This window comes from Molossus molossus, unplaced genomic scaffold, assembly GCF_014108415.1.
Source record: "Molossus molossus isolate mMolMol1 unplaced genomic scaffold, mMolMol1.p scaffold_m16_p_3, whole genome shotgun sequence".
Lineage (NCBI taxonomy): Eukaryota > Metazoa > Chordata > Mammalia > Chiroptera > Molossidae > Molossus > Molossus molossus.
This window is the reverse complement of record NW_023425366.1, coordinates 129,684,155-129,698,301: the sequence shown is the minus strand read 5'-3', so window position 1 is coordinate 129,698,301 and position 14,147 is coordinate 129,684,155.

The window sequence follows — 14,147 nt, the reverse complement described above, 5'->3', positions numbered from 1 at the left end:
CCCACAGCTCAGGGAAGGAGCACACTGGCCACCGCCCTTTGTGGCTGCAACTCAGCAAAAACTCTGAGTGTCCTCCAAATCCCGGGTGTCCCCACAGAGTTCCAGCCCAGTCTGCCCTCCCTCTGCCGTAGCCCCCAGGTGAGTGGCTGTGGCTATTTTAGTGCTCTGTCCTGGTCTCTGCGCTGTGGAGCAGGCTTGGTCTTTATTCCCCAAGGGCGCTGCTCACAGCTAAGACAGCTGCTGTCTGTGGGCTCCCGGCCCCCACCCTCTTGCCCCTCTGCAGATCCTTCCCGTGTCCCTGGTTATACGGTCCTGTCCTGCTGCTTTTCTGTTGCTTTTTTCTGAGGATTTGTCTTTATTTTAGTTGTAATTCCTGTTTGGTCCTGGGAGATCGTCTGCATAGTTTCTATTCACTCCGCCTCCATTTTCACATCCTCTATGCCTATCTCGTGCGCAGCTGGGTCACACAGGCCTTTCTGGTGCCCTTGCACCCTGCTCGTCCCCTGGGTAACTGGATCACACAGTCCCTTTGAGGACCTGGCCCTATGCCTATGCTATGGGCTGCTGGGTCGCACAGTCCTCTCTGGTGCTTCAGCACCCCGCAGGTCCTGGGGGTAACTAGATCGCGCAGTCCCTGCTGGGTCACACAGTCCTCTCTGGTGCTTCAGCACCCCGCAGGTCCTGGGGGTAACTAGATCGCACAGTCCCTGCTGGGTGGCACAGGCCTCTCTGGTGCCCCTGCACATCCTGCAGTTCCCGTGGGAGGGCAGCTGGATCGCACCAGTCTTTCTTGGGCTCGGGCTTCCCACTGCTCTTGTGAACTGCTGAACTGCACAGGCCTCTCTGAAGCCCCAGGTCCCACTGCTGGGGGCTGGGGAGTGCTGCTGCCCCGTGGGGCTCAACTCCTGCTCAGCTTTTGCTGTCGTTTTTGGGGATAGGTCTCTGCTGCTGGTCTTGCTTCTGTTGCCTGGGAATGGATGTCTGCTCCCCAGCCTCTGTTGCTGGGGGTATATCCAGACTCTGATCGGGCTGCTACTATGGGGGATGGTGCTGGGCTCCGGGCTGTGTGCGGCTTCTGCAACTCACACCCTGGGAGCTCCGCTACTATGCACCGGTCTGTGTTGACACAGAATTTCCACTGGTCTGATTGTGCAAGGTGTGCTGGTGGTCTCAGTCAGCTGGACCCTAGCCGCTCCACTGCCTCCTCCCAGGGAAGACCCAGGATCTTCCAGAATGGTGGGACCTCCCCTCGGAGCAGGGAGAAGCGCCCTGAAGGGCTGCTTATTGTGGTAGCTGGCTGCTCCCATCCACAGCACAGAAACCTTCTGCCCTGTGACTCTGCACTGCTCAGGTTTGGTCGTCCACCTTAACATCCACTCACACTCTCTCACACACTCGCTCACTCTGTCACACACTCACCGTCCCTCCGGTCCTGCCCGCCACCATCTTCTCCTGGGGCACAGCTCTTGATCAGCTCCTGCTGATGCTGCTGGGGATGGGTCTTAGCTGCTGATATGTGCTGCTGCTGCTGCCTGGGGTGCACGGGTCTGTCTGGTGTCCTTCTGGGGTGTGTGGGACCTGCTGGTATGTTGCTGGAGTGTGTGGGGTTCCACTGGTACAGTGTTGAGGTACGTGGATTCCACTGGCATGCTGCTGGGGTTTGTGGGTCCCTCTGGTAGGCTGCTGGGGTGTGTGGGTTCAGCTGGTGTCCTGCTGGGATTTGTGGGTTTTGTTGGTATGCTGCTAAGGTTTGTGGGTTCCAGTGGTGCACTGATGGGATCATGGGTCCCTCTGGTATGCTTCTGGGGTATGTGGGTCCCACTGGTGTGTTGTTAGGGAACCCTGCTGCCTGGTGGGGCTCAGCTCCTCATCATTCGCTGCTGGGGACTAGTGTCAACTCCCAGTTCACACTCCTCCTGCTGCTCCTGCTGCCAGGGAGTACTGTCAGGTCTCAATTTTGTACTGCTGTTGGGGGCTGAGGATGCTCCGCACCTGATATTTTGCTGCTGCTGGGGCAAGGACTCCACTCCAACTCCACTGCTGCAGTTATCAGGGGCAGGTCTCAGCTGCCCTAGCCCTGCTGCTCGGTCTGGGGCACCGCTCTTGATCAGCCTTTGATGCTGCTGCTGGGGATGGTTTCAGCTGCCAGTCTGAGCTGCTAAGGCCTGTTGGGGGTGGGGCTCTACTCCCACCTAGTCATTGTTGTTGTGGGGGAAGGTGCCGGGCTCCCAAGCTGGTGCTAGTGCCCCCACAAGCCTGAGCAGGCTGCCTTAAGCCTGGGTGGGCTGCTGCGCTGCTGCAGGCCTGGAGCCTGGGCTGGCCTGGAGCTCTGGCCAGGCCTCCGCACTGCAGCAGGCCTGGAGCCTGGGCGGGCTGCATGTGCCACTGCAGGCCTGGAGCCTGGGCTGGCCTGGAGCTCTGGCCAGGCCTCCGCACTGCAGCAGGCCTGGAGCCTGGGCGGGCTGCGTGCCACTGCAGGCCTGGAGCCTGGGCTGGCCTTCGCACCTTTGCGCCACTGCACCACCACAAATAGTAAAGGTCAGAGTGGAAATAAATGACATAGAGACTTAATAAAACAGTTCAAAAGATCAATGAAACAAAAAGCTGGGTCTTTGAAAAGATAAACAAGATCGATGGACCTTTAGCCAGACTCACCAAGAAACAAAAAGAGAGAACTCAAATAAACAAAATCAGAAATGAAAGAGGAGAAGTAACAACTGACACCACAGAAATACAAAGGATCATCGAAACATACTATGAACAATTATATGCCAACAAATTGGACAATCTAGGCAAATGGACACATTTCTAGAAACACACAGCCTTTCAAAACTGAACAAGGAAGAGATAGAAAACTTGAACAGACCAATAACAACATAGGACATTGAAGATGTAATTAAGAAACTTCCAGCAAACAATAGCCCAGGCCCAGATGGTTTCACAGGGGAGTTTTACCGAACATTCAAAGAAGATCTAATATTAATTCTCCTCAAACTATTCCAAAAAGTACAAGAAGACAAAATACTTCCAAACTCATTCTATGAGGCCAGCATAATTCTAATTCCAAAACCGGATAAAGACACTACAAAGATAGAAAACTATAGGCCAATATCCATGATGAACACAGATGCCAAAATCCTTAACAAAATGTTAGCAAATCGAATTCAGCAATACATCAAAAAATTTATTCATTATGACTAAGTGGGTTTCATCCCAGGCATGCAAGGATGGTACATTTGCAAATCAATAAATGTGATACACCACATAAACGAAGAAAAGATAAAAACCATATGATCATATCAATAGATGGTGAAAAAGCATTCGATAAAATCCAGCACCCATTTCTGATAAAAACACTCAGCAAGATGGGAATAGAGGGATCATATCACAACATAATAAAGCCCATATGTGAAAAACCTACAGTCAATATCATACTCAGTAGGCAAAAACTAAAAGCATTCCCCTTAAGAACGGGAACAAGACAGGGATGCCCACTTTTACCACTCCTATTTAACATAGTACTGGAAGTCTTAGCCACTGCAATTAGACATGAAGAAAAAATAAAGGGGATCCAAATTGGAACGGAGGAAGTGAAACTGTCATTATTTGCAGATGACATGATATTGTACATAGAAAACTAAAGACTCTGTCAAAAATTTACTAGACTTGCCCTGCCTGGTTTGGCTCAGTGTTTAGAGTGTAGGCCCGTGGACCAGAGAGTCCTGCGTTTTGTTCCCATTAAGGGCACGTAGCACTGTTGTAGTTTGTTCCCAGCCCCGGTTGGAGTCGTGTGGGTGGCAGCCACTTGATGTGTCTTTCTCATATTGATGTTTCTCTCTCTCTCTGTTCCTCCATCCCTGCTTCCTGCTCTATCTGAAGATAAATGCAAAAAATGTCCTCGGGTGAGGATAAAAAAAAAAAACTACTAGACTTCATAAAGGAATTTGACAAAGTAGCAGAATACAAAATTAACGTCAAAAAGTGACAGTATTTTTATATACCAACAATGAACTCACAGAAAGAAAAACTACAAAAACAATCCCATTTACCATCATGGCAAAAAAAATTAAGATACCTAGGAATAAATTTAACCAAAGAAGTAAAGGATCTCTTTACAGAAAACTATAGGTCATTAAAAAAAGAAATAGAGGAAGATGTAAAAATGTGGAAGCACATACCTTGTTCATGGATTGGAAGAATTAACATCATTAAAATGTCCATACTACCCAAAGCTATATATAGATTCAATGCAATTCCAATCAAAATACCAATAATAGCCCTGGCCAGTTTGGCTCAGCGATTGGAGTGTTGGCCTGCGGACCAAAGAGTCCTGTGTTCAGTTCCTGCTAGGGGCACATAACAACAACAACAACAAAAAAAAACAACAACAATATACTCCATAGAACTAGAACAAATACTCCAAAAGTTTATATGGAACCAAAAAAGGCCCCGAATAGCCACAGCAATCTTGAAAAAGAAGGACAAAGTAGGAGAAATCACATTACCAGATTTCAGGTTATGCTACAAAGCCACTGTAATCAAAGCAGCTTGGTACTGGCACAAGAACAGGCACGTAGATCAATGGAACAGAACAGAGAACCCAGAAATGGACCCAAGACAATACGCTCAATTAATATTTGACAAAGGTGGCAAGAGCATACAGTGGAGTAAAGACAGCCTCTTCAATAAATGGTATTGGGAAAATTGGACAGCTACCTGCAAAAAAAATGAAACTAGACCACCAACTTTTACCATACACAAGAATAAACTCAAAATGGATAAAAGACCTAAATGTGACTCATGATTCCATAAAAATTCTAGAAGAAAATACAGGTAACCAAATTTCAGACATTATACGCTGCAGAATTTTCACTGACACATTAGCTAAGGGAACAGAAACAAAGGAAGAAATTAACACATGGGACTACATCAAACTATAAAGCTTCTGCACAGCAAAAGAAACAAGCATCAAAATGGAAAGGGAACCCACTATATGGAACAGCATAATTGCCAATCAGATAAGGGGTTAATTTCCAAAATATATAGAGTACTCACACAACTCAACAAAAGCAAGACATGGAACCCAATTAAAAAATGGGCAGAGGACATAAAGAGACACCTCTCCAAACAGGACATACAAATGGCCAAGAGACATATGAAAAAATGCTCAATGTCACTCATCATCAGAGAGATCCAAATTAACACAACAATGAGGTATCACTTCACACCTGTCAGAATGGCCGCCATCAACAAATCATCAAACAATGAGTGCTGGTGAGGGTATGGAGAAAAGGGGACTCTAGTACACTGCTGGTGGGAATGCAGACTGGTGCAGCGACTATGGAAAACACTGTGGTGTTACTCAAAAGATGAAATATTGAACTGCCATTTGACCCAGTGATCCCACTTCTAGGAATATACCCTAAGAAGCCTGAAACACCAATCAGAAAGAATATATGTACTCTTATGTTCATAGCAGCACTATTTACAATAGCTAAGATCTGGAAACAGCCCAAGTGTCCATCAGTAGATGAATGGATAAAAAAGCTGAGGTACATATACACAATGGAGTACTATGCAACTTTACGAAAGAAAGATCTCTCTTATCTTTTGAAATGACATGGAGGGACCTGGAAAGTATTATCCTAAGTGAGACAAGCCAAGCAGAGAAAGACAAATATCACATGATCTCACTTATTTGTGGAATATAATGAACTAAACAAACTGATGAACAAAATAGACCCAGAGACATAGAAGTAGGGTACAGACTGACCATCCTCGAGTTTGGGGGAGGGATAAACCACAGAACTTATATGCATGTATGCATAACCGATGGACATAGAGAACAAAGCTGGGGACGGGGCAGGGGGGCGTTGGGGAGGAGGGAGTTAATGGGGGGAAAAGGAGAAACATCTGTAACAAAAATAAATTTAAAAAGAAGAAGAAGAACTGGGACATGTTGAGAAGACAAATAAGCCAGCGTGAATAGGCTCCTCTGGCCAACTTGGGAGAACTGGAGCAACCAAATGTACAGTGCTGCATCACAGCACACTGAATGAAAATTATCTTCCCCAGCATTAATTTTAATAATAAAAAGGGAACGGGGGAAATAAACATTTTGCTTACAGAGAGGAGCATAAATCATACAAATACAAAAGAAAAATAATTATGTAATATTGTAAATAACACGTGTACACCTTATAATTACAAATTGCTATATGTCAAATATATTCAATTTAAAAATCAGAAAATTGCCCTGGCCGGTTTGTGGTGGTGGTTGGAGCACTGGCCTTGGGACCGAGGAGTCTTGAGTTGCATTCGGGTCAAGGGCATGCACCTTGGTTGCCATTTGTCCAGGCCCTAGTCGTGTCCTGTGGGAGGCGACCAGTTGATGTCTCTCTCTCCTCCTGTCTCTCTTCCTCCCTCCCACGCTATCTGATGATTAACAGAAAAATATCCTCAGGTAAGGCTTAAAAAATAATCAGAAAATTATCTTCGGCAACTGTTTAAAAAGACCCATTCAGAAATTCCACTTTAGCTTTGAAAGAGAAACCTGATCACTATTCCTAATGTAACTTTCTAAATCCAAACATTTGTGTTTTTGCCTTATAGTGTTTGAAATTTTCAAAGCTACTGTCCAGTCAAGACAGCACTTTCTTGCTGGGTGGAGTCAGCAGGACACAGCTGGAATAAACTCGGGGTAGGGAGGGTTAAAACCCCGCCCCTTCCTCCCACGATGGCCAGTGGCCCCAACCGTCGCTATTTAAACCCAGTCGGGCCTGCCTGGGCTTAGTCCTCTCAGAGGACAGCAGCGGCCAGACAGTTGTGGAGCGAGAGAACCCAGAGGCCAAATTAAAGCCAAAAAGAGAGCAAAGCCTGCCAGCAACTGATCCCGAGTTCTCAGAGATCAGCCCTGACTTTCAGCTACGTTTTTATTGTGTAGGGGCTTGTTACAAATTTCTGCAACTGGCATTTCTTGTTGGCCTCGGGGAGAGCGAGCAAGTACAGAAGCGGGAGCAGCTGGCGATGAGCGGGAGGAGCTGCATCAGCCCACATCTATGGCCAGGGCTGTGCTGCTACTCACTCTATTTTCTAAGGTCTAAAAAATAACACACTCGCTTAGAGGAGCACAGGCCGGCTGGTGCTCCCCCGGGTCGCCTCTGAGAGCTCCCCAGCCGGCCTTTTGTTTATTTAATCAAGCCGGGTGATGTGAGGGGGGCAGCCCTCTGCAGGCTCCAGGCCGTCCACAGCTGCAGGTTCTCCGCAGAAGCCACGGGAAGGCAGCTGCCCCCGCCCCCCTCGTGTGCTCACTGGAACGAACCATAGTTCTCCGCCTTCCCAGAGGTTCTAAAAATAGGAATGAGGTCCCACCCTATTTCCAGGCATTTATGGGGGTGTAGGAAAGCAGAGTGCCCTGGGGTGCAGTTAACAATGGGCAATTCCTTCCTCTGCAGGGAAGGTCACCGCCCCCACAGGCGCCCCCGCAGCCGCAGTGGTGCAGTCTGTTACCTTGGAGACCAGCTGACGCTGGGCAGGGTTCCCTTCACTCGTAGTTGCTTAGGACTGGAAGTGGGACTCAAGAAAAGCCTGGCCCTTCTCCCAAAGATGGAGAAACAAATGGAGAAATGCGGGTGAGGGTGAGTGTCACAGGGTTGACAGGTGGCAAGAGAGAGGGTGGGGGAGACACTAAGCTCTGGACAGAAAAATGCAGGGAGCCTGGGGTCTTAAGTATCTGCTCCCGACATACCAGGCGTTGTGCCAGGTGTTGGGGGTATCACAGTAGACAATGGGCTGGTTGGAAGAAGGACAATGACAGCTTGGTGTGAAAGGGGGATAGGTGGGGGCAAGTAGAGAACACTGTTTTCACTGGGACTTGGGGGGCAGCAAATGGGGTTCAGGAGAGACTTCCTGAGTTTTCTTGTCAAAGAAAAAGGGCAAAGGACATTTCTAGAAGTAGGTCCAAATCGAGCAAAGAAAGGCTCAAATAACAAGGTGTGTGTATGTGTTGCCAGGGGCAGTAGGAGGTTGAGAGAGGAGAGGGACAGGGAAGGGTGCAGGAGGAGTCTCAGCCCGGCCAGGAAGGCTCCCAGATTATCCACACCCTGCCATCCCTTGGCTGGGTCTAAGCCGGCAGCAAGGTGACCAGGTCTGCATGTGGGGAAGTCACTGGGCAGCAGAGTGGGAAAGGGGCCGGATGGGAGCAAAACTACATACAGGTTATTCGGCAGTAAAAACAAATACAAACGCTGGGATGGTTTTATTTGGGGTAAATATTTAGGAGATGCTGAGATCCAGCTGTTAGCAAAACAGGAAGTTAGCTGAAGGTTTTCCTTTATCCACTAATCAGGCCACCTCTCCCCTTGACCAAGCACCATTTTGCATACTCCTTACTGTAACCACTGCCCCAGCTTAAAGTGACCTCCCCACCCCGTTATCGAAACTCTGGCCTGTCCTGAGTACATTTACTCAACTGATATTTTGTTGGGGAGCTATTATATTCTAGGCAGTTTTATGCAAAAAAAAAAAAAAAATTCTAGCAGCAAATGAAGTTCCTGCCCTCGTGGGTCTACTCTAGTGGGTTTACGAGGGCAGAATGGGGAGAGACAGGTAATAAGTAGTAAATAACATGCGACGGTGGAAAGTGCTAAGGAGGAGAGAGAGCAGGCTGGAGGGACTACTTTGAGAGGTTTTATTTGCACAAAGGCTTGAGCAGAAGGCTGTGCTCCCTCCCCCTCCGCCTCTCCGGGGCCAGCTCTCTGGCTCCCTGGCGGCCTCTGTGAGTGTCCCCGGAAAGGATTGCTTACGTGGCCTCGGAAGTGCCTGAGGAGGCAGCACCTGCAGGTCCTGCCTGCTGCGTTTCCGAAGTGCGGCCCCGTTCCCTGGGCCTGTCCCATTCTCCTCTTGCTGGCCTCAGCCACCAGCTGGGGAGGACCGTTAGACACCCCCATTCCGTTCTGCAGGCAGGAATGACCAGAAGTGCACTTTCAGCACACACACCATGCTCTGCAACCCCCCTCCATCAGCTGCACAAGTCACCCTGATCCAGACCCTCAGCCTCTGAATCCATTGTGTTAACCCGGGGGTGTGCGCTGCTTCTGAGGTGTTTCTTTTTCACAGTCTCCACAGCTAGTCTCCCAGCAAAGCCTACTGAAGTGAAGCCAGCTGTGTGTTTTTTCAAACCTGCCACGTTATCTTGGTACTTCCCAAAAAACAAAGCATCCTCTGAATAAAGAATGAAAGACCCACAAGAGAGAAGCAGGTTGCCACACCATCATCGGCTCTTCACTGATTTCATAAGAAAGCACATGAGTGTTCAAGCTGCATCTCCCTCGGGAGTCTCTCGCCTGCTGTAGCTTGCCAGTATGTTTGGGTAGCAAATAACAGAACCCCCAGTGGGCTAGCTTAAACGAAAAGGTAGGGAATTATAAAGAACAGGGACCTCATAGAACCTGGGAGCAGAAAGTGAAGTCAGTTCTCACAAGAGCTTGGAATCAGTAAGGAGAAATTCAAGGCCCAGGGCATTTTCTCAACTTCCTTCTCACCCCAAAATGTCTATCATCTGCTTGTCCCTGCTGTCATGTCAGTCACAACCCAGTGGGAGAGAGACACCAAATTTTAGAAACCACACTAATGAATGTATAAATTAAGATACTGCTCTGAAAGGAAGGGACGCTGGTCTGAGTTTATATAACACAAAGGCACCTGGAGTAAGGTGGGATGCTCGAGACTTCCAGGAAGTGATGTATGAGCTGAAACTTCGAGGAGGAGGAGGTTGGGAGAAGAATGTTCCAGAGCGAAGACAGCACATGAAAAAGCCCTACGGCTAAAGGAACTAACGAGGAAGGTATTGCGGAGCAGAGGGGAGAGCAGAGGGGAAGTGGGAGAGCTGGAGAGGTCGGTAGGGAGCAGGCAGACCACCTGAGGCCTCAGATGCCCTTGTAAGGATCTTACTGTTTATCCTAGAAATTAGGGAGAAGAGGCGTGGCACTGGATTTCTCTCTTTAAAAGATCACTTGGGTTTTAGTAAGGAGCACAGATTGGCACAAGGAGGCCAGCTAGGGTCTAGTGAAATTGTCTATGGCAGAGATGACTGGCCTGGACAAGAAATGTCCATAGAGACAGGTAAGTGATGGGTTGGACATGGGGAATGGGGTATCAAGAATAATTCCTAGGTTTATGACTCATAAATAGGTGGATGGTGATTCTTTTCTCTAAACCAGAGAACAATGAAAAGAGAATAGATAGGTGTATAGAGAATATGAATTCGGTCTCGGCCATGCTGAATTTGAGGTACTGCAGATGGAAACATCCATTGTCCATGAATACCCAGGTCAGCAGCCAAAGTAGGGCTGGGCTTTTGACACTCAGTGGGGAGTCATTGTTGTGTAGGTAGTAGTTGAAGCCATGAACAAGGGCAGGATTGCCTAGGAAAAGGCCTTGAGGAACACCAACTTAGAATGCTCAGGTAGAGGAGGGGATTGCGAAGGTGCAGGCAGAGAGGGAGGAGGGAGCCGTAGAGAGAGTGGCCCACAGAAACCAAGGCAGACAATTACCCACTAACTCCACTTTTCTCTGAAGACAGCCTTTTCCTGTTTCTGAATGTACATGGTGGTCCCTCGACTCTTAATTTTGCTTCCCAGAGAATCTAGTTGACCCATCTTGGATAGGTGTCTACCACTGAGACAATGAGCTCTGAGATGTGGCCTGTGGGACTTGGCCTTCTGTGTGCAGATGTGGTTCCCAGAGAAAAAATGCAACCTTATTGTGACAGGCACGTCACAGATGCCAGACAGCCCCTGAGTCAGGGGGAGCGGCTGTCGCCAACCTCCATCCTCGTCTTCTCACATAAAGGGATTTATAGGAGAGACCTTGATTGCATGGTGAAGTGTATTTATTAAAACATTGCTCTGGACTTCCAGTCAAGGTGGCAGGTAGGTAACCGTGGTATCATGTCCTCCCACAACCACATCAAAGTTACAACTAAACTATAGAACAACCATCATTCAAAACCACCTGACATCGAGCTGAATGGAAGTCCTACAACTACGAGATTAAAACCCCATGGAGACTGGTGGGAGGGCGGCAGATGGGCTGATTCCACACGCATGTGTGGCGGGAAAAAATTAGGATACCTTGGCTGGGAAGGTCCTCCCTGAGGACTGGTGGGTCCCCGTCCCACACCAGGTGCCCAGTTCAGGGCTCAGGTGCCAGGAAGGGAAATCCCCATCACTTGTGGCTATAAAACCAGTAGGAACTGAGGCTGAGGGAGGCTGAGGCAGCTGGAGCCCCAGGCAGTTCCTCTTAAAGGGCCCACGCATGGACTTACTCAGACTCGCACACTCTAGGCTCCAGTGTGAGGGAGGCAGCTTGAAAGGCTCCAGAGACATATGGGGAAGAACTGAGTTGTTTGGCATTGGAGTGAGGGCTGGAGAGGCAGCTTTCTCCTGGACAGACATGATGTCAGAGACCTTTGTTCCTTTGGTGAGCCCTTCCCTGGGGTGGCAGACAGCTGCCATATCTGGGAATCCAGCAATACTGGCTCACACTGTCTGCCCTGCCCTTGTGATAACCAGAGGCCCTGCCCCACCCAAATTTCAGGCCCACCCAAGCTGTTGCCAGTTGTTTAACCATAGGATTGGCCTGTCTTGGATCCTGCTTCAGGTTTTCCTAAATTCTTTCAAACAAGCAGCATCTGGTCTTAGCTAGCCCCATACCTCTCATTAAGTAATACATAGAAACAAACACAGGGAGGCAGCCAAAATGAGGAGACAAAGAAACAGGTTCCAAATGAAAGAAAAGAACAAAACTCCAGAAAAAGAACTAAGTGAAATGGAGATAAGCAACCTAACAGATGCAGAGTTCAAAACACTGCTTATAAGAATGTTCAGTGAGCCCTGGCCGGTTTGGCTCAGCCGTTGTAGCGTCGGCCTGCAGTACAGAGAGACCTGGCTTCGGTTCCCGCTAAGGGCACGTACCTCGGTTGCAGTTTGTCCCCGTCCCTGGTTGGTTGTACGGGTGGCAGCCCCTCGATGCGTCCCTTCACATCGATGTTTCTCTCTCTCTCTCTTCCTGTCTCTCCCTCCCGCTCTATCTGAACAAAAAATGGAAAAATGTCCTAGGGTAAGGATTAAAAAAAGAAAAAAAGAAAGTTCAGTGAACTTAGTTAGAACCTCAGTGAACTTAGTGAGGGCCTCAAGAGCATAAAAAAGGACCAGTCAGAAATCGTGGATGTACAGTCAGAAATGAAGGAGGCACTAACTGAAATAAAGAATAATTGACACAGATTCAGTAGTAGAGTAGGTAAAGCCAAGAAGCAAACCATCAATTTGGAATATAAGGAAGCAGAAACACCCGATCAGAACAGCAAAAAGAAAAAAGAATCCAAAAAAATGAGGATAGTGTAAGGAGCCTCTGGGACAACTTTAGGTGTGCCAACAATGGCATGTTGGGGGTGCCAGAAGGAGAAGAGAGAGAACAAGAAATCGAAAACCTATTTGAAACAATAATGGCAGAAAATTTCCCTAACTTGATGAAGGAAACAGACATACAAGTCCAGGAAGCACAGAGAGTCCCAAACAAGATGAACCTCAAGAGGCCCACACCAAGACACATCATCATCAAAATGCAAAAGGTTCATGACAAAGAGAGAATCTTTTTTTTTTTTAATCTTTATTGTTGAATGTAAAATGTATTACAGATGTTCCACATTTTCCCCCCATTAACCCCCTCCTCCCCACTCCTGCCCCCCTCCCGCCTTTTCCCACACTATTGTCTGTATCCATTGGTTATGCATATAAGTTCTCTGGTTTATTTCTTCCAACACCCCCCCCAACCTTTTTCCCTTTGAGGTTTGTCAGTCTAGCAATGAATTTGTACTTCTTAATCCCTTCACCTTTTTCACTCATTCCTCCAACCCCCCTCCCAACTGGCAACCAACAAAATGCTCTCTGTATCTATGAGAATGTTTCTGTTCTGCCTGTTCATTTTGTTTGTAGATTCCATTGTCGATAGATATGTATTCATTGCCATTTTGTTTGTTCATATATTTTATCTTTTTCTTCAAAAAGACCATCATTTCATATAATAATGGTTTGGTGGTGATGAACTCCTTTAACTTTTTCTTGTCTGGGAAGGTCTTTATATGGCGATCAATTCTAAATGACAGCTTTGCAGGATAGAGAAATCTTGATTGTAGGTTCTTGCTTTTCATCACTCTGAATATTTCTTGCCACTCCCTTCTGGCCTGCAAAGTTTCTTTTGAGAAATCAGCTGACAGCCTAATGGGAACTCCCTTGTAGGTAACTAGCTGCCTTTCTCTTGCCGCTTTTAAGATTCTCTCTTTGTCTTGAACCTTTTGCATTCTGATGATGATGTGTCTTGGTGTGGGCCTCTTGGGGTTCATCTTGTTTGGGACTCTCTGTGCTTCCTGGACTTGTATGTTTCTTCACCAAGTTAGGAAAGTGTTCTGCCATTATTGTTTCAAACAGGTTTTCGATTTCTTGTTCTCTCTCTTCTCCTTCGGGCACCCCCAAGATGCGAATGTTGGCACGCTTGAAGTTGTCCCAGAGGCTCCTTACACTATCCTCATTTTTTTTGGATTCTTTTTTCTTTTTGCTGTTCTGATTGGGCATTTTTTGCTTCCTTATATTCCAAATCGATGGTTTGCTCCTTGGATTTACGTACTCTATTATTGAAGCTGGGTAAATTATTCTTTATTTCAGTTAATGCCTCCTTCAATTCTAACTGTGCATCCATGATTTCTGACTGGTCCTTTTTTACACTCTTGAGGCCCTCACTAAGTTCACTGAGGTTCTCAAAAAGTTCATTGAGCATCCTTATAAGCAGTATTTTGAACTCATCATCTGTTAGGTTGCTTATCTCCATTTCGCTTAGTTCTTTTCCTAGGGATCTTGTTCTGTTCTTTCATTTGGGACCTGTTTCTTTGTCTCCTCATTTTGGCTGCCTCCCTGTGTTTGTTTCAGTGTATTACTTAACGAGCGGTATTGGGCTAGCTGAGACCAGATGCTGCTCGTTTGAAAGAATTTAGGAAAAACCTGAAGCAGGATCCAAGACAGGCCAATCCTATGGTTAAGCAAGTGGCAACAGCTTGGGTGGGCCTGAAAGTTGGGTGGGGTGGGCCTGAAAGT